This window comes from Anopheles gambiae, chromosome 2 (assembly GCF_943734735.2).
Source record: "Anopheles gambiae chromosome 2, idAnoGambNW_F1_1, whole genome shotgun sequence".
Lineage (NCBI taxonomy): Eukaryota > Metazoa > Arthropoda > Insecta > Diptera > Culicidae > Anopheles > Anopheles gambiae.
The window spans coordinates 14,445,561-14,469,911 of NC_064601.1; the positions used below are offsets into that span (position 1 = coordinate 14,445,561).

The following is a 24,351-nucleotide window of genomic DNA, read 5'->3' on the forward strand; positions in this document are numbered from 1 at the left end:
TTAGCATAATTAGATGCGCAGACCGGGAATCACGGGTGAGGTGGTTAATAAATCACTTATCAACATAGCGTAACATTGCGCTCGCCTCCCGTTGCTTCCAGGAAGATGCATTTACACCGAGAAAGGGAGGAGGTGGGGGAGTTGGTAGCAGCCCGCAAGAGGGACAGCAAACGAATGCAGCCGCGCTGCCTAAGGAAAAAAAAACCTGTTAAAGATCTGGGCTATTGTTCGAAATTGTTTTAATTACAAGGGAAATGCCATCCGCGGCCCGCCGGTCGGTGGCTGCTGCCTGCCGTTTCCGTTGGAGTGCGCCGCTGCAGCAGCCCACCCCCGACGACGACGAAATGCACTTTGGCGTCGAAAACGGTTCTTGACACACGAGAGACGAGTCTTGTAGCGAGTGTGTGGATTTTAGAGTTAAGGATTGTTTTGTTCTTTCTTTTCTTTTCTCTTCGACTGCGCTTTTTCGTTGAGACAAACAGCGCTTTTCCACGGTTTTCACTAACAGCACTCGCGTGGAAGGTGCTCTATATTTGCCACCCTCGGCAAGGGTCTTCCCTCCCGCCTCTCCGCCGACCTGGTGATGAGAGGCGGCGGGGGGACCAACCTTACTCCCCTCGCCCTCGCCAACACACTGAGAAGGGTGATTAGTTTTGTTTACCGTACAGGCAGTCCGATTATTTTCCTCTCGTGCGTTTTTTGCTGCTCAGTTTTTTGGGCTCAGTTTGCGGCTCAGCCAGGGAAAAATCGTCGATTTAACTGTGTGCGTGTGTGTGTGTGTGCTTAGTGGTTAAAATGGCTATGCGTTGAGTTGTGTGTTGTTTTGTTGTTTTTTTTTTTTTTGCAACAATTCCACTCAACACTTGCGTTCTTCATTTGCTTTCCCTCCCGCTAAGTGTCTTGTTGTGTGCTGGTGGTGATGGTGGTTGTTTTTGCTTTGCACTTCCAACCTCATCAACCGGCTGTGGCTCCAGCCCTTCCTTGCACCCCCCCCCCCCCTTTGCCATCTTTGTTTCGCGGCACATTTGCTTCCTTCCGTTTAAGTGACGTCCCACCGGGGGCATACGAAATGCGCAAATTTGCTCCGTTAACCAGCCCGCCGACAGACAGTTAGCCGTCCAAAAGCAGCAGGGCAGGGTGTTTGGGCGGTTTGGAACAAGATCATCATCACCACCACCACCACCAAACGGCCAAAGGCACACAAAATCGGGCGGGGGCCCACTCTGGAACGATAATGAATTCCGGAAAAAATGCATTATTTCCGTTTTGGAATGCTTTCACAATTCACCGGTCCACACACTGTGGCACTTGGCTGGCGCGGTCCAGTTTTCCAACCGTCGTCCCGCGTCGGTATTGTGGAATGGGGTGGCCGGGGTTTTTTTGCTTTTCGGCTTTTCGGCGATAGGCTGCAGGCTCGGTACCGCGCACAACCAGCAGCAGCACAGGTGGCGTCAGCAACCAAAGTCCGGCCTACGTTTGGCTACGTTTTGAGTGATTTCCGCTGATACTTCTAAATGTGACCGTGGGTAAAAGCGACCACTGGTAATGGTTGATTTTTGGAGGGTGTCAGTCTTCGTCTGACCGGGTCGGACCCATTGTGGCCGTGGTTCTTGCTGTCTCTCACCCCGAACCTTCACGCCTGCGCCGGTCATTGCGCTTCCCATGAATCTGGCCGGGCATCTGAAATCGCTCTTTTTTCTTCTTCCTCTTCTTTCACCCCCATTCTGTATGTGGAAGGGAAAACTTTTCCACCTTCGCTTCATTGAAATTTAGATTTGTCATTGTGCAGTTTTCGGGCGGGGTGTGGTGTGCAAATGAAACTGAAACTATCGAGAGCAATCGCACCGCGAAGTGGCGGGTTGAGAGTTTTGATCACCCTGCTTGACTTGACGCGGCAGGTGATCGCCATTTTGGGGTTAAACCCGTGAACTGGTCCATCCGCGGGCGGGATAGAGAAATAGGGCAAAGGGTTTTGCACAATAGCTGGAACTGTCGTTGCAGGGTAAAGTAAACTGGTGCTGTATTTTGTTTGTTTTTTTGGGGGCAATGATTTTGCGCGTGCGGTTCACTGCGATTTTATGCTATTTTTGCACATCAAAGTAGATCGTGCCGGTGGGATAAGAATGTTTGTGTGGTAAAGTGTAGCAGCATACTACCTTTGCCGGCCTGGGGAAGGATATAAAAGGGGAAATTTATGTGAGGAGAGATTTATGTTTGAGCAGGAATGTGCGCCTTGCTTAGGACGGTCCACTATTCGGGATGGTGTTGAGCGTGTGATGATGGTTTTTATTTGCAAAATGATTTTTTATAGCACTCGAATGCCGAAACTGCTAGCAATTGTGCTTATTCTAAGGTTCGCATTCTCTTTTTTTGAGGTTAAAGATGTGACCATGCTGTTCGGAGATGGTTAAGCATCCGAAAGAATCGCGATGATAAGAAAAAGGCTCGTTAAAGGCATTGTTTTGATGTTTAGGCTCAAACAATACCGAAACACGTTTTGTGTAGAATTGTATCTGTCATAGCCTCGGTGAGAAAGTGCCCAACCGTTAAGCAGTATATTTTAAAACTATTTATTTGAATATTATGCGACGATCATTGAGACTGTAGGAAAAACTTCAAATTTTTGTGGACGGAAACCTTTTGTTGTTGATAAACTCATTAGCAACAATCAACAAGAACAATTTAGTATGGAATGTTCTACATCAACGTACGAAATAATCGAAAGATTCGTATGACTTTACTTTTACAAGCGACGAACCCGAACTCTCGACGATAAATCTTTTCGAAAATCTTATAACTCACACTTAAAATGAATCGGTGCACATGAAATTATCTTTATTATTATCGCCATCACGTGCCATTTGATAGAAATGTTTATTACAAACATCACAACAAGCACCTGCGTTAGTGCAGTTATACAAATGTAATGTGTACCACGATAACACGCCTAACTGCGCTTCACTTCAGGGTTGCTAATTAGATTTGACTTTATCATCATTCATTACATTCTCCCACATCCCGCACATTCCGTCTCTTCTCTTTATCACGTTGAAACAACACCGTCAAAATGAATGAACGTCAACGAAAAGAGTGAGGATAAACATTGAAAATAACTAGCAAGATGATGTACCCTTCGCCACAATGCACGACCGCGTTCCATCGCCCGAAATGAGCTCATCTTCCGTTAGAATGGAGATGAAGGACGCAATTAGTGGTTGGGAAAGAGAGATAGAGAACTGTCGAAAAAAAAGAAGGGGGAAGCCAATTCATCTATCCCACTAATTACGCACACTTAAGCTCCAGTTTACAGCGGTTTGCAAATAGAATCAAAAATAATTAAGCAATCGCGGTGTCACTGTAACAAAAAAATGCGCATCAACACCATTAACTGAGACTGTGCTGCAAGGACGCTACGTATGACAGAGCCTTGTCATACCTCGTTTGGTATTTTGTGTTGCAAATGGAAAAAAATAATTACTTTTTCGAAGTGTATTTGCACCTTCGTATGTCCGTTGAGCGTTACCGTTTGGGGAAGAAGTTTTGTAATATTTACCGACGAAAAAAAAGACAAAAAACTGACCAGCTCTTTGTAATAGACATCATACGCGATCATGCAATTTCTCATACTTACCTGAAAGCTTTTCACTGTTCACGCTGCCAAAAAGGCGTCCGATCAGCTGAGAGTTTGCGTTAAAACAAATAGCAACTGGGGAGAATGTAAAGCATGGAAACGGGGAGCAAACACACAAAAAAAATCGCCAATCAAACAAGAAGAAGCCAGCTACCCCTACCTCCCTACCGTCTTACGAAACACCAAGGAGAGCCCCTCTAGGGGGAAGGGGGGGGGGGAGTCAGAAAGAGAGCGAACAAAAACCCACCCCAAAGCGCAGTTAGCTTAAATGATGGTGAAAGACGCGAGCGAGAGCCAAAACCGCGAGATGCGCCAAGAACGAACCGATCGACGGGTCTCGATCGTTCGCTCGCGGAAGATCTGGAGCTCACCAGCGAAACGCCCAACCAGCCTGCCGCCGTACCCTGTCTCCCCGTGCCGAACCGAAGAGTGAGCGCCGGAGCGCCGGCGGCACCAGCGGTGCGAAAACACACGAGGCCCGCTGCTATATTACCGACCGGCCGGGTGATGCGAGCGATCATTTCACTTCCGTCCATCAAGCGGTGCAGACGCAAAGAAAGCCGTCGTTGTAGTAACGTGCGCAGCGCAGCCTCCAGCCTGAAAGGTTCGTTCGGATTCGTTCGGTGACAGATTCGTACGCAGTAGTACGCCCAGAGTCTCGGCTGTTACTTCGCCGACGCTTCCCATTTCCATCGCCCATCGGAGACATCTGCTCGATCCCGTTCTTGGCGTGCGTGTTCCCCAAAGTGCGTATGTGCGTTTGCGTGTGTGTCGGTGCATGAGAATCGGGTCGTATCGGTGTGCGGTGTAAGCCAGGTAGCGCATCCCCGGGACAGGCGAGCGAGACATAATTGTGGCACAGTGATCACCAACCGCGCGCGCGTTGAGTAATCGTGGTCTCGCGTGCGTCCGTGCCAGTTTTTGTTCGGCCGTTCGTTCGTCCGCACCAGTCCAGTGTGCCAGTGTGTCCATTACCGCGTGGTGTGCGGGTCAAACGCGTCGGTGAATCGGTGACACAGCATCCGGCCCGGCGAGGCAAGCCCGCTTCGGAGGAGGGCAAATTTGCATCCAACTCCAACGGGAGAGGCAGATCGGCGCAGATAGCAGCAGCAGCAGCAGCATATTTTTGCAACATTAGCATCAATCCGACCGGAATCGATCAAGTGGTATGTGATACTGTATTTACTTTACCTGTACAACCCCTTCCCACCGCGTTAGATAAACCCACCCGCGGGGGAAGTGTGTCTCGAAATGGGGGTTAATAATGGTGGTGCCTTTGTTGGAAAAGTAAAGCCTTCGGGAGGGAGCATACAGATGAGTTGCTTGCGAACTGTAAGTGTTGTTGTTTTGCTGGCTTTTATACGCAACGGGCTGGGGGTTTGGCAGTGTGTAGTTTTGCCAAAGAAAGTTACACACCGGACGTTCGGGGCGCAAGAGAGGGTACATTTAGTTTTTTTCGGGGAATTGAATTGAAGATCTATTCCAATCATCAATCGCCGTTGTTTTTTGTGTGTGAGTGTGTATTTTGGTTTTAGTTCCTGATCGAGAGAAACGATGATCGGCTACTTGCTTTAGGGGATGATTTTGATGTGTTTTTTTGTGTGTGTCTGCTCCAGCAACGTGCACTAGAAGGAAACAATAACGAAATACAGCAGCGGGGCGCAAAATGATTGGGGAAGTGAAGAAGGTACACGCGCGCTACTAGAGATGCTGGAATCGATCCGGCTACATTGTACGGCACGGAAGTGCCGTTAGATGATTTTTCGAGCCAGAAGCCGTACGTACTTTGTGGGTGTGCGCTGTTCGATTGCTCCCATCTCCACCCTTGCTGCTCGCGTTTGTTTGCCCCTCGCAGCGGCAACTTTACGCAACAGAGAACCGCCTTCCCCGGGATGGCTCGGCTATCGGTGTTCTTATAGCTTTACTTTTGTTATCTCCTTACCTCCCACAACCGACAAGAACAACTACCACCCCGCTTTGGCAACCGTTTTTCGGTGGGCAGGGAGTGTTTAGCTAAACAACAAAACCTGTGGCTCTTGCCCGCGGCGTTGGATTCAGCAGGCTCGAGCGTGCTTTACCCGCTGGCCGGTCGGTCGATCGATCGATCTTGCGGGAACGGGCTGAATCGCTGGGGTACGGGAGATGCCTGCGGGCAGAATGCCTCTCACGGCCATCGCCAAACTGCCCAAGGTCATTGAAGCATATCGCCCCGATCACACGTACAATCTCGCAACGGAAGGAACGGAGTCGCCAGGGCATTGAACTGGGCAAAACAGTCTCGAGCGCGCGCGCGCGCGCGCCGTGAATATGGTCAGGATGGTCTGGGAAAAGATCGAACCAAAGGGATGAGGTTTTGTTATGCGCGCATCCAAGAGAAGCGATTCTTATAATTTGTCTTGTATCCGATCCGTCCTGCCATATTTCGCCACTCGACAACGGCCAAGTCCCCGAAGCGAACAGCCTCTCAACCGGCACACACACACACATACACACACGCAGTACTTTATGTCTTCCTCCCTTTATTTCGTGTTGATTGGCGCACAAGAGTCCCCAGACACACACACACACACACGTACCAACCCGTCCAAAAATTGCACTTCTGGGCCTCCAAAGGAATGGGGAGGGATACAGCACTGGCGAAAGGGCGGGGCACGAATCCTGCTTTTTTCCCTGCTGGCCGTAGGGTTAACGACACGGACGCCCAAGATCACATCGCAAACAACAGAGCGACCACGACGACGACGTTGGTCACGGAATCGCTTTTAACGCGCTCTGCCTGGGCTAAGGTGATTGTTGGTGATCAGCGAAAATTAAGCACACACATGCATGCGCCCATGTAGTGATCGGATCAGGTTGGCTGAAGCGATAAGGATTTTTGGCACGCATATGAATTAGCTCATTAACGCACCATTAAGGGTGTGGTTTTGTTTGTTTTTTTTTCTTTCTTTCTCTCTTAAGCAGAACCACACACTCAGCCGCGATTCACGGTCCAGATAAATGATAAATATGGGCTTCATTAAGAACTTTATCGACGTGGTTTTCAGACTCGGCAAGATGGGCGTACATCCCAACTGTAATCAGTGCAGCATCTGCTTACGTACTGCTGCTCGTCACGAAGTGTCATCTGCAGTCGATCGTCACATCCAAACGTCTGACAGATCGCCACTCCCCGTTGTTTGACAGATCGGCAGTGTTTAGTAAATCGTCACGCTTTCAGCTCCGCGACGTATCTTCTGCACACGTTCATAAGAAGCACAGCAGCAACAACAAAAACAAGCAACATTGAATCGACCCTTTTTTCCGTTCTCGCACCACGCGCACGGGATCGATCGATGCCACTCGATCTTGGCGGCGCAAAATATTAATTAACGTCCTCGCGCGCCAAGGCAGCTGCGCGAATGACCTTGCCCGTGGAACGACGGTCAAGGTTCTGGAAAAAAGGCCCCCCTTTCGCAAGACGTCTCGACGTCCTGTTTTGCAACACTTCAGCGAAGAAGGCGATAAAAATAAAACGCGAACGGATAACTCTCAAGCGGACGGGGACTGGGAATAAAAGAGGGGGGCAGGAAAACACTGCAATCTTAAGTCACAGAACACAGCGGACAGAAACTTCGGAGAGCGTTGGACTTGGGAACTGGTCTGGTGGATGCGTGATAATGTGACAAAAAGGAACAGCCCATCGTTTTTCCACCAAACTGTCCACTGGGTCTTTGAGGGGTGCAACAAAAAAAAAAAACAAGACATCAACTGAGGATGCTCGATGACCACAAAATAATGAGCCAACGCTGCTGTGCGCCTGCTGAAATCTGTACCGAGCAGTTAAATGACCCCGCGCATTCGAACCAGGACGAACTTGACCAGCAGCAGCTCTAAGCACACAGCAGAGGAGAAGCAGAAGAGGAATGAGCTCTAGGGGGGAAAAGAGCTGGTGAAGCACAGGGTGCCAGCATTCCCAAGCGCGGCCCCAGTCAAGGGGTCCATCCAAAAACGATTAAATTAAAACTGGTTTCTGTGGTTCTCGAGTTATTGTGTCGCATCCGTCCCGTTGCTGGCTGGTGCTGAGGAGCGGGTTTCCTATAGTTTTTTTAAAGTGTATTTCTTCTCCGTTCTTATTCTGCTCTCCTTGCATCCATCCATGTCATTCGCTGCTTGCTTCTTGTACGCGATCGTTTCTTGTGGCTTGCGCAATCGTGCTCCAACGACGCAACCAGAGGCAGACCTTGTGTACCTCGTACGCTAGCAAAGGTTTAGCACAGACAGAGTGTGCCAAAAAGACCCGCAGCATCATCTTCCCCGGGTCCAAAAAAGGGAATCGATTTGAATCTCATTCCCAATTGAACCCTGTTCATAATTTCGGGACGCTCCAGCTCCAGTCACTCGCCACAGGTGTTATCTGCGCCGTGGTACGATCGATTAATTTCATCCATCATAGCTCAATTAATCGACAGGGCTCCGAACTTCGATTCTGGCAATACCTTCGATCGTTGTGTGATCAACAGCCAGACGCGATTAAATTTGCACGCGTTGCGGGATTGCTCGGTAGGCAGTACAATCAGGCCACGGCGAAGATGTCACGCTTTAATCGGGTTCGTCGCTTAACGCTATGTAGCGTACAGTCTCGGCCTGGTAAGACAGCAGGTGGTGGTAGATCCCGTTAGTAGTGCTAGCTGCGCTACAACCCAGGACTGACCAGCCCGACGTGACGATACTGGATGATACCGTCATCAAAACTGTCACATTAGCAACGGGAACCAACACAAGAAAGCGTAAAAAAAACGAAAAAACCCAGCCGCCCATTCCTATTCCACTCCAAAATTAGTCAACAAAACGAATCGAAGCGCGCTGAAGCGAAATATATTTACCACTTTAGCCGGGAGGGGGAAAGAGAAATCAATCCCATTTCTCGCACTCCCAACTGAAACAACAACAAAAAAAAACAAAAAAACAACAACGTTCTCCCACCCTTGTGCAGTCTAATTTGCGAGTGTGAATTTCAAATCAGGAAACGAAATCGAACCGCAAATGTGCGCCAACCTGATTAGATCGCTCGTTTGTTTTCGCCTTGGGCTTGGGAGATTTACGTTTTTAAAAATGTTTTCACACCACCACCAGTGGTTTGTGTTAGGGGAAAAATAAATTACCCGAAACCGAACCAACCCTGAACCCCCTGAACTGAAGATGGATGATGACGCACAAGCCCTGAACGCGAGCGAGAAGACCTTGACTTACGAACGGATCGGCTGCTGCCTTAAGAAAATAGTAATTTCATCGCCATGCTCCATATAGTGATTGGAAGCGAAAGTCCACACAAAAAAAGGGAGTGAAAAAGCGATAATATTAGGTGCAAAAATTAATGAGTTACTAACCTGCTGGAGGTGCCGGATCCTCCTGACTATGATGCCCCTTTTTGGGGGGAAGAAGGGTGATTTACCACAGACAATGGGATTTGTTTTTGATTGGCGAGATCGGCAGCGAACAAAGCTATTAAAGCCTCGGCACAGCCACACGCTGGGACGGTGGTCGATTTGGGACAAGCAAATAAGGCCTCTGAATGCAATCGGGCAGGTGAAAACTGTACGCTCCGGTTTCCCTTCCCCGTTCCAAGCGATTGGTGGCCTTTAAAGAACGTCTCAGCCGGACTTTCCGAATTGCAATCCTGAAAACGGCTGAATGGCTTATCACACAAACACACGTATCCAACTCGGTTTCAGACGCTGACCCTATTGCCACTTTTTCGCTTGTACTTACGATGCAATCCGATAAGATCCGCGCCGCATTGTACGTGCTGCGTACCTGGCTAAGCTGGCTTCGCTGCTTCTTACGGAACGCCTTTGCGCCGACCACCAACCAGCCAACCGTGCCACGCGCCCGTGCGCGGTTGCATATGAATGGAAATTGGTTTTTGCCCCCGTTTTTTTCCCTCGAAACACACCGTACACCGAAAGTAACACCGTTAACGAGGCGATAAACTGCTTTTGTTGCTGCTGCGCGCCTTCCTTTTTGGCCCGGTCGTAGAGAAGAGCTCATTAATCGGCTCACTTTCCACGGTGTCGCCCGCCGAAAGTGAGCTGCTGCTTAAATGGAAGGAAGCGGAGCATACGGCACCGGCGGCAGTGGAAACAATACACAATACTGCTTGCAATACCAAAACCGTACCTGAAATACAAATCCGACCAGCAAACCGGAAAATGGTTATAATTCGGTAAGTGAGATTGCATTGCCCGGTGAGCTCCCGATTAACGGAAACCGCCGCAATGGAATGTAATGTGTTGCATATTGGACAGATTGGCGGCCGCGAACAAATTAACCTTGTTTGTTCATTTTAATGCCGGAAGATTATGGCACCTTTGTTACCGGGAATGTGTCGTTCGGTGCTTTGAAAGGTTAAAGTTATATATTGTACAAATTGCTCAATAAATTACTGTTGTTGTACTGTGTGGGTAATATAAATGGAGGCTGATGATTATGACGTCAGAAGAACGATATTTTTAGATAATTTAATTTACAATGTTATGTTCCTTCTATTCCTAAAATATTCCTCCTATAAACGTTAGCGTAGATCAGGTTTGTTGTTTTGAGTCTTTCCTTTCCTACGCGCAAATCACACGTGATTAATGTTATCGAAATGATTTGCCGCTCTAATTACCCCCGAAGACAGATTTACCATCCAGATAGGTTGAATCGTAACAAAATATTCCTAATATCTTTTATGCATTCCTCTTACCGTTTTGCAGCTAGCTGAACGTACAAAGAAAGATCGTCATTCCGACTACATTACGCTTCAATGCCATTACTACAAAAAAAAAAAACAACCGCCAAATGATGTACTTTATCATCCCATAACTACCCCCTTTCAGGCAGATTAATTTCGTTCAATTAGCCAGATAAACAGACCATCTTCGGGCTAGCGTGCCAATGCCTTATCGTATATCTTTCGCAGGCGAAGATTTATGCACCGGATAGGAATTAATCAAACCTTTGTCCACTCAATTAAACACCGCCTCAACATTAAGCCGCCCGACACACGGTGCACGGTCCCGTTAAGGCAAAATTGCCGGTGGTGTACATTACGGCCGGTGCAAGATCGTATCGCGGAACAACACTGCTTCAACGCACAACACAACAACACCTGCTCGCAGAGCAAGGTCGCGATACTTTTTGTTCATCCCCAAACCGCTGGACCACTTTAAAAATCGCAAACCGCATACATCACGGTTTGAGATCACCTGTCATAGGATAATGTCATCGGCATGATAACATCCCCGCTTTGGTTCGTGACAAGACGTTGTGTTGTTGGTTATGCCAGGTTCGGTTTGCCAAACTTTGGGGCAATCGCGTCGAACGGGATAAAATTTCCACACCAGCCCGATCCGTTTTTTCCCCGGACACTGGGATAGACATCGGAAGGCGAGGAGGGGGTAAAAACGGTTGTACACTTTCTAAATTTTTGTACCAAAAAATTTCGCTCCACGCAAAAGCGATCGTGTTTAACGACGGCTAAGACGCTGCGTGCCCCTTTAGCCTGGTTGAACGTAGGGGTTTTCTCGGAGCCCGGAGTCCAGGCCTTTGGATTTCATATTTCACGACATGTTATGTTTCGCTGCCCGGTGGCATTAAACGGAAGGCTGTCGAGGTTCGGCTCCTCACGCATCCGTCACGTTCGTTTTCACACCTGAAGCAGAGCCGCGGCACTAATTAGGTTTCGTTTAGCCGCGGTGCTAATTGGAGCTTTAGTGCGGGCCCGTACGGGTAGCTGAAGCGGAATCATAAAGCATAGATTTATATTGCCATCCGCCTCTCCCCTCTGCGTCTGTAATTGAGACGTGCGGTTTATTCCCGCGCGTCGATTTGTTAGTTTGTTTTACGTTGATTGATGATGGCAGCGGTCGGCTCGGTCAGGCTCAACACGTTGATGACCTTGGTGTGCGCAGTGACCTTGGTGTGCATGGTTAACACATGTGCATAAACATTAATTTAAAGGATAAATAAACATCAATAAAATGGCAGTTTTTAATTGGTTTTTGATGGGATATCGTTAAAAAATTAATTTGATTTAATAGAAGCTCTGCTCTGTTACATTTAACAATATAATTTTGTATGATACTCTTGTTCATATGGTTGAATCAATACTGCCCTTGTATATAACTCTTCCTATATTATTGTGCATTTATCGCTGTTGACTAAGATTTACTGATACTTTTAATTCCTTATCTTCGAAAAGTATGCAGTATCTTCAAAGGACGCCATTCCGACGTCCGTAGAGTGTATGACAATTTGCATGCTCCAAACGATCTAATCGATCGCTTGTAAATGGAACCAGCTGGCACTCACTTAAACAATACCGCTTACAACCCGCACAAAATGCACATGTTCCTTCGAGCAGAGCGATTAGCCTATCAGTTGAGCATTCCTTTGCCCCATAAAGGCGTTCCAGTGCGAGATTACCGATAGTGACAGGAAAGTGTGGCTCGCTGTAAACGATTTTATTGAAACAACTCTTTCCACGTCCTAATCCTTTTACTCTCCGCCTTTCCAAAGCGGACAAGCGCGTGGAAGGGGTCTTGTCTAATTCATGTTTTCTGCTCGGGCAACCCAGTGGACAGGGGGGACAGGGCAGAGCTTAAAAACGACTGACAAAGCGGCTGAAATTAGCGGCCGTAAAGCGACGCGACACTCTAGCGCACCAACCACCACGGGCTGGTAGAAAGTGCGGGAATGTTAAACAGACTTCCCCCCTTTTACGCTCTATCCTTCCCTTGCATCCCCAACCGTTGCATGCTGTTTCGAAGCGATAGTGAAAGAGGTGGTGATTGGCGAGCACCACGAAACTGTAGCTTTTAGCACGCCAGAAGATGTCTAACGCTCGCGTAACGTTTCCGAGATACATTAGGAATTTTTACGACCACCGATTCTACCAACCCGGGGTACCCTCCCCTGCAACCATGTGAACGGGCCCGTGGAAGATCACCTCCGTTTGATTGCCCGAGAATGGTGCAGGTGCGCGCGCGCAGTTTTGAAACGATGCCGCGCAAGTACGGCGCTGTTGTTGGTGCCGCCCGGTGTTTGTGCGCGCCGGCTTGCGGCTGGTGCTATGTGGTGCAGATAGCGAGATCGATTGCCCATTTCCTGTAGCCCAGGTAGCGGATTCTTGCGCCGGATAAATTTATTCCGCACCAAGACGGCTCTCACGATCTGCACTGGATGGGGCTGGTTGGTCGGTTTGTCTCGCTCACTCGCTCACAACCATGGCACTGAGTGCACCGGGGGGAAAATCTATATTAGATCGTGCTCGAGGATCTAAATTATACGAATTGAGCCAGAGACTAGAGAGAGAGCCAGAGGCGGGCCGGCTGGAAAGGGGACCGTGTCGCAGTCATGTGATACGCCTGTCCCGGGGATAGCCTACCGCAATGTTTACCATTCGCCAGCGCAAAGTGGCGACCGTTCGGGGCGAATCTTACACGCTGTTTTTCCTCCTCTACTCTCCCTGGTCTTTCCACATCAAGCGTGGACCGGTTCACTTAGCGCACACGCCCTGGCAGGTGAAGTGAAACAACAGCACAACACTCCTGAAGCTGGCAGGAATGTAGCGTCGCCCGGTTCGGACATTCTGAGCCGTTCGTTCTTGAGTGGACCAGCGGGAAGTGGTGGAGAGAAAATGATGGATAAAAAAAGAAATTACCTGTTCACAGGTCGTCATCTTGCTCCCTGGGTGCCCCCACCGAGATGCCGTGGGCATGGGACAGAACCACAGGGAAACCCGTCACCGCGCTACACGGTGTAGATACGTGCAATGATTAATTAATGGTGAAATGTTGATGAACAGCACCACCAGCGGAGCGCAAACGATCGTCTGCCGCAACGACGACGACGACTACTACCACGATCACCAAGTCCTATCGGCGTACGACCTCTCGGCCGTGGTAAAGATTGAATCGAATAGCCAATCTCGATCATATCCAATTTGCCTGCCTGCCTGCCCCCGTGCGTAAACCAAAGGGGGTGGTGAGAAAAAAAAGAGAGTTAAGCAATCAGTCTGCAGTCTGTTGGAGTGCAAAAAAAGAGAGACGTTTAAGTACATTACAACCACTGTAGTGAGCAAGGAAGAAGAAGATAAAAACTCGCACGCAGGGAAACAAAAGAGCCGGCTCGCAGTAATGATAGAATATCATGGAAACATTTTACCGATCAGCGAACTCCCGTGCGGCATTAAACTAAACTAGGCACACCAGCAGCAGCAGCAACAAAAAATGCGGGAAGGAAAAGTCTACTTATAGCGCATTCTTTTGGGTGCTTTTGTAGTGAAGCAAGCGCAAAAAAATAGCACTGAACAGCGGAAGCAACTTAAACACACCCACCAAACAGCACCCGCAGTTTGCAACCCTCCAATCATGAAATTCAAAAACAGCTCGTAGGAGGAGGAGAAACAGCTACAGGAGAAAAAAGAAAGCCCTAAAAACTTTTATATAGTCAATGTAAACCATAATAATAATAATAATAATAATAATGAATGAACCTCCTTTATGGCTGAAAATTTCATATTTCTGCCGTATAGAGAAAAGCCGGGTTCGTCTCGTTTACCGGCGTTTAAGTCGTTTGTACTTATTTGGCCGCATTCGCGCGCACCATCCTTCTGCTGCGACCACCATCGGCCCCAGCCTACTATCGTGCCGGACAATCATGCACACACACAAGCACACATACAAACACACACACACACACACACCGTGTTTCGCACGCTCGTTTGCAGCGGCCCGGTGGCAGACAGGAAATGTTCGCGACCGCGTGCAATGGCGTGCCAAATGATATCGGGGAAAAATAGAAGGGGGGATGCGAAGAATTTGCCCCGCGATTGTGGTTTGATTATATGCATTCAGGTCAGGGACAAGGTACAAGATAGGGTATAATTTCGTTTGGACGGCTAAAAATCGTGTTTGTGTTTATCTTACCACCCACCCCATTCCTTCTCATCTTTTCTCCTGGCAACACACACACACACACACACATACACTCAGGAACCATTGTGCAGTTTTCTACCTTTTGCTACGTTTATCTATCGCTTCCTCTACGTATGCTGCCAATCTTGTGAGTGCGATTTTTGCGCCGTACCATTTCGCTCCATCGTTGTGCGCCCGTTCGCTGCGCGTTTAACGGAACGCGCCCCCCGTGTGCGCCTCCTTGCCTTCCGACCAGTGGCCGCTATCTCGTGCCTCGTGTCTTTCGCTCTTTTTTCCTCGTGGGTAGAGCAGCATCCGCCGCATTGCAGCTAAAAATAAATCGTTCTCTACGGGAGCGCGGCCTCATGGATGGGGGGAAAAAGGGGGAGACCGTGATCCCGTGACGCTCTCCATGTCAGTGGATCACGGCGGCAGTGGAAAGGTCGCCCTCGCGTATGACGCACGTGTAATCATACGGCACAGTGCCGGTCGCTTGTTAACCTCCCCGGGCCGGCCCCGGCCACCGATGGTGTGGGTTGAAAAGGTTGAATAAAGCGTAAAAAGGGGTGCGCGAGACGGAAGCGCTGCGTTGAGCGTTCCGTTGTTGCAAGATTGCGCGAAAGGGTTTTGGGTTTTGTGTATCCAATTTACCCTACCCCCCCCCCCCCCTTTGATATGACGGACCGAAGAGGCAGGCCGCGGACGTCCGTCCGGCAGACAGCAAATCGGATCATGTTCCGAAAACCGAGACAGCCGGGATCACGCGGGAAGCACGATCATCCCAGTGTCCGATGTGTCCCGAGCGGTGTGGTGTTGCGGTTTTAGGTGGAAAAAACAACCTTCTGTATGGGAATAAGGAAAGGTTCACGCTCCAATCGTGCCGTCCATTCATACCGGAATGCTTCGCGCAAACGCACGCAGATGGCTTCCGTTTTTGCGCTTAGTCATCTTAGTCGCTCTCCTTTCCACTCGCTCGCTGCGGCGCGGGATGCAACCGGCTACCGGTTCTCTCGCGGCCAGACAAGATGGTACATGATGTTCCGTTTTTACCCGCACACCCTCCACCCCATCCAAACCCCACCCATCGCAAACCATTATGCCGCATAGTTCCCGCATCATAAACCATTCCCGATCGTAATTTCTTCTATTTATTACATTTTGCCCCCCCCCCCCCCCGCTCACCCAATCCGCTCCGGCCCTGTACGGGAGCGAGGAGTATTTCGTTTTTTATTGTTCGGTGTGTGCTTTCGCTTGAAAAGTATTTCCTGAAAGGCCATCACACCGCCAATAGTCCTTTGCTTCACCGGTTTCCCCGCTTTGCAAAGCAAAACCGAAGAGGGAGGAGGGAACGCACGATTTAATCCACTTTTCTTTCCACTATTGGGAGTGTGTGTGTGTGTGGGAAAATGGCGTTCGGCATTTATCAATAAACCACTTCGCTGATGTGCTGCTGTGGTTTGGCTTCATACACTTTATGTTCTACGCCTTTTGCCGGGTGGAGATGTGGTGAGCTGTACGGCACACTCACAGAGCGGTGCATTTGCTTGAATGCAACAATGATGACGCAGATGATCGCTGGATCGAAACAGTACGCCCATTGCTGGCGGTGGGAAGGAGTAAGCGATGGCAGCATTGGTTTTAATTTTTATTTCATGAGCTGTAGAGGATGCTGTGAATTTCCAATCAGCAAGGGAATGATCTGTCTGTCAATGATCTCTGATGGGACAGGAATAAAGCTGACGATGGTTCTTCAAACCCTTGAGAACTGTGTAAGGAATGTGATTAATCGCTTGAAATTCCTTTTTTGTCCGTAAAAGAGTTATTTTAAACCATTATCTTTTAGTGTTTCTGTTCAGAAATAAGCAGCATATCAGTGAATGGTAAAGAAGAATGGAAATGTAAATGATAATTGCATATCAATACCCAACACAGAAGGGAGCCCAAGCAACTAATCATCCACAATTCTTGCCAGCATCTCGGCTCAACGCAACCCCGACCTAAAACACTGCCAAACATGTGCTTTCTAACCATCAAGGGTTAGTGGTACGATGCCCCGAACGAAACGCTTAGAACGGTATCAAGAACGTTTCTTTCAGAAACGCGCCCGACTTGTGGACCATCTGTGCCCGTCCGTCCAATTGCCCCTAGAATGGAGGGGGTTTTTTTAATGATTTTTTTTTAATTTCGCCCCCCAAAATACCGGTCCATCGATTTCCCATTGCAGCGGGGTGGAAAAGGGACGGGACAGCAAGCACGGCATCAAGAATGGGTCGCGCTGGCCGCAAAGATGAACTCTAAAAACAGCCGTTAAATTCATTTCACGCTTCAAGTTTTGCTCACACCGTTTGTGGGGCGGAAAAGAATTTGAAAACTAGAGCCGGCTCGCTTGACAAAAGGATTGTAATTTTCCTCCCAAAAAAAAAACCCCAAAATCACTTCGGTGTGAGTTTCGTCGCCTCGTGCGGGGTAAGTTACTGGTAGCATCTGTGCTGTTCGCTAGAGCTACCGTTTCGGTTCTTTGACAGGCGGGAATCGGCTGCTCCCGAATCGGTACGGTTCCGCTAGAAGGGCTAGAACTGGCAAAACGGGCCAAACCGAAAACATCGGAATCGATCACTCCATTATCAACACCGATCACGCGTGATCGTGAGGAGCTTTCGGTCCGTCCTTCGCCCGCTCGTTTGACGTAAGCAAGCCGCCTTTGCCCTTCCCACCAAGGGCGGGAGGTGTGTATGGGGCGTGAGGTTGGCCCGGCACGGCCCGGTCCGGAATTTGACCGACTTCCGAAAACGGGGCCCGGGGTCGAGGTTGACGGCTAAATGAGCATCCCCTCGGCGTGTTGCATGATCGCGCAGGCGGGAAGCGTCCAATTCATTACGCCGACATCTTCATCTCCATCATCATCATCATCATGATGATGATTGTCGGTGGTTCCGGGGCCAGCCGTGGGGCCATCCGTACCCACGCGCCTATTTTCGGCGGGTGAGATTAGCTCCACCTTTCCTTTAGCCCTTTACCCTCCTGTCGCAACCCGTTTCTCTTAGTGCATTTGTTCGAGGAAAGTCGACCCTTTTGCAAGTTCACGGCGAGTGTGCGGTGCGGAGGGCGGTCTAGGTTTGACCGCTTAATTGACTCATTTGGAAATTGGAGGAGGCAGCAAAAAAATGAATCGCTCGTTTAGAGTTTCCCACGTGGATTTCCCATTCCCCGTGCTTCGCTTTCCTCCCTCAGCCTGTGGGCGGAGTGCAGATGCGTGCTGCAACGTGTACGACGGCCAAAAAAAGGGGCATTTTAAGTAACAAAATGTTTCGTTCCCGTGTTTTTTCTCCGCAATGTAAGTGCAGACATTGCTTCCTTCTCGGTTACATCCTTAACCGAACCGAATCATACACATACGCGCGTTGGGAAGATCATTTCTCACGAGTGATCCAATTCCGGACAGGGGAAGCTATTAAAAGCCACACAGCAGACTGAGCAGTGCCGGGAACTGGAGCAGTCGAGCTTACTGGGCCGTCTAGTGTCCAACAAGCTGACAAACATCAAAGCGCAAGCAGGTTAACAATTATGTAAACGCTTGTCAGCGAACAAGCGTTCGAGAACGCTCACGGGTGGGAGTAGCGGGGGAGTGTGTAAACTGTCGGCCGGAATGTAGCTGAAAGCGGGGGGAGAGGCCAATAAAACACACAAACAGACATCTAATCCGGCTTCATCCGAAACAGGCCGATGGACGCGTTTACAACCTTATTACTTTATGGCTGTAACCATTCAACCTCCCTCAAACGAGGGCCCATAGAACAGGGTTCCCCCGTAGCTTATTTGGAGCGGTTAGGCAGGATTTTGGGGTATCTTCTAGAAAATGTTAAACGACGACTGCTTGCGGGCCTGCGGGAAATGAAACAACAAAACCTTGTCTTCATCTCCACCTTTTGGCACTCAATAAAAGATGGCAATCGGGTGTCTTTTTGGGGCCGTCTTTGTTTTAGGGAAGAGCTCTTGGAAAGTGGATGTCATGCAACACAAAAAACCGCAGTAAAACCAAAATATAGGAGAAACAAAAAGAAAACATCTCCGGTCCAGGTTAGGATTTTGGCGTTTGGCATGCTTACGCGTGGTGTCGCTTTGGACGTTTAATTTTATTGCTATTCTATTTTATGAGTTCGCCTTTTTTATGTGATCGTTGGAGTGGGGTTTTTTGTTGTTTTTGCAAATTTCATTACAGCCATCGAGAGGCGACCGGGAGGAACTGGCGCCCAGCGAATGTAGGTGCGTTCATCCTCTAATTCCCCAACAGACAGACGGCATTTTCTTTTTCTCAATCCTTTCTTCCTCCACTCCAAGCGATCGATCAAATTTTGGCAAGAATTTTACGACGCATCCCCGCGAAACCCGTTACTCGAGTTTTTTTTTGTTGCACATCCTCGCCAATAGGTCGCGGCGGTGTCTTATGCGATCGACGGTGTAACAACCATTTTCGAGTACCCTCATCGGGTTGGTAAATTAACACGGCTGGCTGATTGTTTTTTTTTTCTCTCTCTCTCGTTTTTGTTCTCTTCTAAAAGTTCAACAAGCCTGTTCGATTCTCGTTACGGCGAATTAGGCCCATCAATCAGTGTTGTGGTTGACCTACCTTTTTCGGTGGTTGTTTTTTTTTGTGTGTGTGTCCGATTCTGTGGACGTTCCAATAGAATGCATCTCGTGTGAGTGATAGTCGTTTGCCGTACGTAGCGTGTCGCTGCACTTGGCCGTTGCTCGAGGACGCGATGCAAATTACCGCTTCCCGGGCGTACGTCATCGTGCCAAAGCGTCGGTGTGTTAATGAAGGTTATTTAAAATTATTTTAATGTCCAGATAATGAGCTTCGGAAAAGAATGACCATGCATTCTGCTAAATATGGCGCATATTGAGACAATAATTGATGTCCTTCTATTGTGCTGTGGAATATAATTGAAAAAAAAAAAATTGTGGTTTAATTAACTAAGTTTGCAGTGAACAACAGAACATTTTGATGCATTTTTGCCTGCAAACTTCCGCGCAGTTGTAGCGTCTTCAATCCGGTTTGGCGATGTTCATCGTTAATCCCAACGGTTGACTTCATTCAATGGGTATAAATCTAATTTGAATGTCTATATTCGTCCAATCCAATTCAGTTGGCCAACTCTCATTTCCCACAGGTGACACACACACACACCATCAACCTGCACACATTTCTTTCCTCCATCTGTGCCACACAAACTGCTCGCCCGCGTGCAGATAAATTACAATAAAGAATTGACCATCGGCGAGACAAAAAACACCGGCACAAAAAAAAAACCTGCCGTCGTGGTTTGACCAGTTTCCAGCGAAAGCGAATGCTCACCCCAATTTCCTAAACGATCGCCCAGAAAGATCGCAAATTTTCATCGATTGGTTCCGGTGCTCGACAGGTTTTTACTGCCGTTTCCCTTAAAATGGCTACTAAAAATATCTAGCCGCGGTACCACGGCCAGGCTTTCGAACGGCCTGGCCTCCCTGGCCCGCCCGTTTGATCTTTATGCGCTCAATTTATGCACGGCATCAGGAATGGGGTCCAAACTTCCTTTTTTTTTTTGTTCATGGTTAATCCAACACCGCCCTATCTCCTCCCACCAGCCGCGGGCCGTACCGCTCTAATGGCTAGACAGCGCTCGGTTCGGTTGCTTTCTTTCATTTTCCCTCCCGGCTCATTGTTTTTAGTCATCCGAAGCCGCTAGCCAACCTTGCTTCCCCCCCCCCCCCCCCCTCCCAGACCCTCTCGTAACGATACCTAGTTGAGGCAGAGATTGGACAAGATCGCCACATTTCGGTATGCTCCAGTTTAAGGCAGCACATGCTCGTTGTTTTGGGTTGCGGGTCCACCACATACTGCCCTGCCCTGCATGGGTATGGCCTTGGGTTTGCTGTTGTTTCTTTTCCTAGCGATCGTCTTGCTTGCTGGAAAGGGGCAAACAAATGTAATGAAATAAAATTCAGGCTCTTTATGCACATCTGGTCGAGGAATGGTGTGGTTTGCGCGTACATTGCTCGCGATCGTGGTACGGGAAGTGGTACGGGAAGCACTTATTGATGCCTTTTCTTTAATGTGGCGAAAGGTAGTGTAGCGCTGCAACGAGGTGAGAAGGAAAGAAATTCACCCCCAATTTTAATGCGCCACACGTCAACTCGCGTACGGGCTGGGGTTGCGTTTTTATGGATCGACACGTTGGGTATCAAGGTCAGGGAAGCGTGCAGGATTGTTCGCCTTTCCCACGAGGGGATGATACACTAATGAACAAATGTAACCAGAACTCAACAATTCACCAATGAACATCACAACTTCATTACTTGGGTAGTTTTTTATTGGAAGATTTAAACGCAACGCCAATAAGGTCATAATCAAGAACTTGGAATTGCTATTTGAAATTGAGCAATTAATTGGTAAACAAACAAAGGCAAAGGTTTACCTGAATAATGGCTACCGGGCGAAGAAAATGCCTCATTTACTTCACCGAACGACTGCAATTCCAACGTCAAATTCCAAAGCGCGCAATGCAAGCGGAAGAACCCTTTTAGAAGAACTAGGACAATGGCCTCGACCGAACGTGAAACGTGGTTCCTTCCCTTAAGGTTACTTACTGATTAGCGGCTTACTAGGTTGGTTTGGCTCTACCGCTACATGCCTGATTGGCCAACCGCATCCTTCTTCAACTCCGACGCCTACCCCAGTCCCATTGCTTTCGCGCTGGCCAATATGGCCCTCCCGATTGCCCTTCGCCAGTTCAAAGACGAAATTAGACGCCACAATGGACAATGTTGTTCGTCATTATCTCTCCCGACGATGGATTGTGTGTGTGTGTGTGTTTGTGTCAGACCACGATCCGATTGTTTGTTTGCTGTTGTTTCTTCTACTTCTTACCCCCATCAACCAGAAAGAGGCCCTCTTATACGGTCATCCAAACGCCTCGCAAGCGGTACCGATTTCCGTGCCCAATTCTACCGCGCCCGCGCTCAGTCCCGAGAAGAATGTGCTGCAAAGAAACATGCTGCAAACAACGGCTACTACTGCTGATGATGGGTACAAAATAGCAGCAGCCCGAGCGCCAAAGAACAAACCTAATAAATCAATCATACTGCGAGCGCACGCGGGAGAACCGTGATGGATGAGGAGAGAAAAAGCTTCACCATCGATCGAAGAAAAGCGTATTCGAAGCGTGTGCGTGTGTGTGTGTGTGTGTGGACGCTTTCTTTAACTTCTTCTTGTTTACCGATGTTCCGCCACTCTGTTGATGAAAGAATCGTTCGGTTTCGCTTCCCGACGCTTCCCCACACACGCGCGCGATTCCCTTTGGAAATTCTGGAACAGCACTCATTGGGAACGCGAGGGCCCATCATCCCACACCCGCGCGATCGGCCCGGATTTATTTCTAGCGCTGCTCGAATGGCCCACTTCGCTGCTCAGGGAAATGGGCAGGAAGTGGCGACGAGGCGAGTGGAGTGGAGGGCGCCAACCGTATGTTCTTTTCGTGTTTGGCCCAATGACCGGTGAGTGTCTACGCAATATAAACACACAGCCCGCACGTGGGTGGTGCAAGGGGATGGAAGGAAACGGTACCACCGGATGGATGCACACCGAGTGGCGCTACTGGGCCACAAGAATTCAGAAAGAAACACACGGTGTGCGAGCGATGTGTGCAATTTTGACAAAACGACTACTAATGAGCCCTCGATGATGGTCCTGTTAGGCCTGGTCGATTCTATTATCTTCGGGCGCATTGGTTCCGGTCGAACGAAAGGGAGAGGCAGACACGCCAAGATGTGGGAAAACGTGTGCCTTTCCTTGCCTCTGTCAGCCTCTGCTTCTCCCATATGAGGATAGAATTGGGTTATCCGATTGGGCGGCAAAGAGTACCTAAAGAGTGTGTGTGTTTGTGCTTTTGGGGCAGCGATATTTTTGCAACGCAAATCTGCTGCCGAGAAAGAATGAAACAAGCGCTATCTTTGCTGGCACAATATTGATTCAACCTGGTGGTGCAGTGTGGTTTTATTTGGCGGAATCCAAATTCCAATGTTCTTTGGTTTAGCTTGCTAAATAGCAGAAGATCATGGGAAAATCGACAAACAAAACAAACACACCCTGGGATCGATAATGGATAATGGATTGAAGATCGGATTACTTTGTTCTTAATGTTGAACAATCTTTTTGAATTGTAGTAATATTAGGGCGCGTTAGAGCGTCGATCGGCCCATTCGGGCGGCTGTGTTTGATGTACAAATTAAACGTAATTGAAATTTGTAATAAAAAAGGCTTAATAAGCAACCTTTCCTACACACTTTGCATACATTCTGGCGTTTGAGTTGAAGCATTCTTTTTCTCTGTATCGTTTCGCTATCAACCACTTAGCGTCAAACGTATCAAACCCCTCTCGGGACAAAGGCACCCATTTGGCACACATTGGCCTCACAGCTCTCAAAAGGCATCTCCAGCTCAATAGATACTTTGCTGTGGCTTTGTTTTAGAGCCTCGACTGAAAAAACTTGACCCTACTCCTTCAACAGAACACATCCACGATTGAATGCTTCATTTTTCCGCACAAACACACACACACACACCTTGTTTACACACGTCTGCCAACGGTCCCACGTCAAATGGCGAGCGCGCGCCCGATCTTCAAACCCCTAGCACCATCCTTTTGTTCGCTATCGGGCACCCGTCATCAGCGTGTTATTGTTAGACCGACGACGACGACGACGACGGTGAGATTGATTGCAATAAATCTTCGCTTCGTCAGCACGCGGAGCCCCCACGCGCGATGGACCGGTATTAATGTTCTCGCGAATAGAGGTTAGAGCATCTTCTTTGAGATGCTCACGTTTTGGTCTACGGGGGCCGTGTGTGTGCTGCTGAAATTATTTATTTTTCATTTGCCATCCACCCGTCAAGAGACGGGTTAGTGGTTCCAGCCCGACGTGGTACCGGTAGGTCTGGCCGACCAGGTGAATTCTTCATCAACGCTCAAACGGCGAATGGAGCTTCTGGATGGATAGGGGGACACGATCACTCGTGGTGCGATTTTTATGGGAATCCTAATTTTATAGCCCTCCTACCGCACGTCGATCGATATCTAACACATTCCAATTTGAGCATTAAAACTCCTACCATTGTGGTCATTGTGGAAAAGGGCACTCGGTTTCAACCGGGTGAAGATCGTGAAGATCAATACTGTGTGTGTGTTTTTTTTTTATTGCGATTGCTTAGATTCATCAAATCACAGGAAGAAGGATAGCTAAAGCGAACCAGTCAATGATGCTAATCTTGCTTTGTATGGCGACCTTGCCATTGTTAGACGAGTAGTCGGCGGCGCAAGCAGACTTCAGCCAGCCGGTTGGCCGTCAATAGACATATTGTTCAGATGTAAATTAAATAGCGATCATTAGATTAAACCCTCTTCCCTTTTGCGAGCAAATCGATCGATTCAAGCACCGTCCGCTTATTGATTCAATTGAATCGTGATCCATTATTGCATGGCCGACCGATCATTGATTGACCGAAGGTCTTACTGTATCTTTTTCCCCATTTTCTTTCCATCCATCTCGATTTGCGTACAGCTGTTGTTGCGCAATCGATTTACCATCGGATCGTGCAACTCATCATCGCCAAGGAGATAAAGCTTATTGGATTATCTTCCCTTTACCGATCCATTTAGGGATCACTTCCTGCATAACAATCAGTGTTGTTACCTTTGTTTAATCGAATTCCTGCTTGCCGATCGTGGAAAACCCCCAAACCAC

The 24,351-nt window shown here is 48.6% G+C and overlaps 1 protein-coding gene across 1 annotated transcript in view; it reads left to right on the plus strand.

Annotated features, from left to right (window-relative positions):
* The first annotated feature begins 4,131 nt into the window (after positions 1-4,131).
* The window catches only part of LOC5667621 (uncharacterized), a 29,429-nt gene continuing 9,209 nt past the window's right edge, over positions 4,132-24,351 (plus strand). Inside the window, exon 1 of the mRNA XM_061647325.1 lies at positions 4,132-4,797. The gene's annotated coding sequence lies outside the window, so the exon portion shown is untranslated. The remainder of the gene's footprint in view (positions 4,798-24,351) is intronic.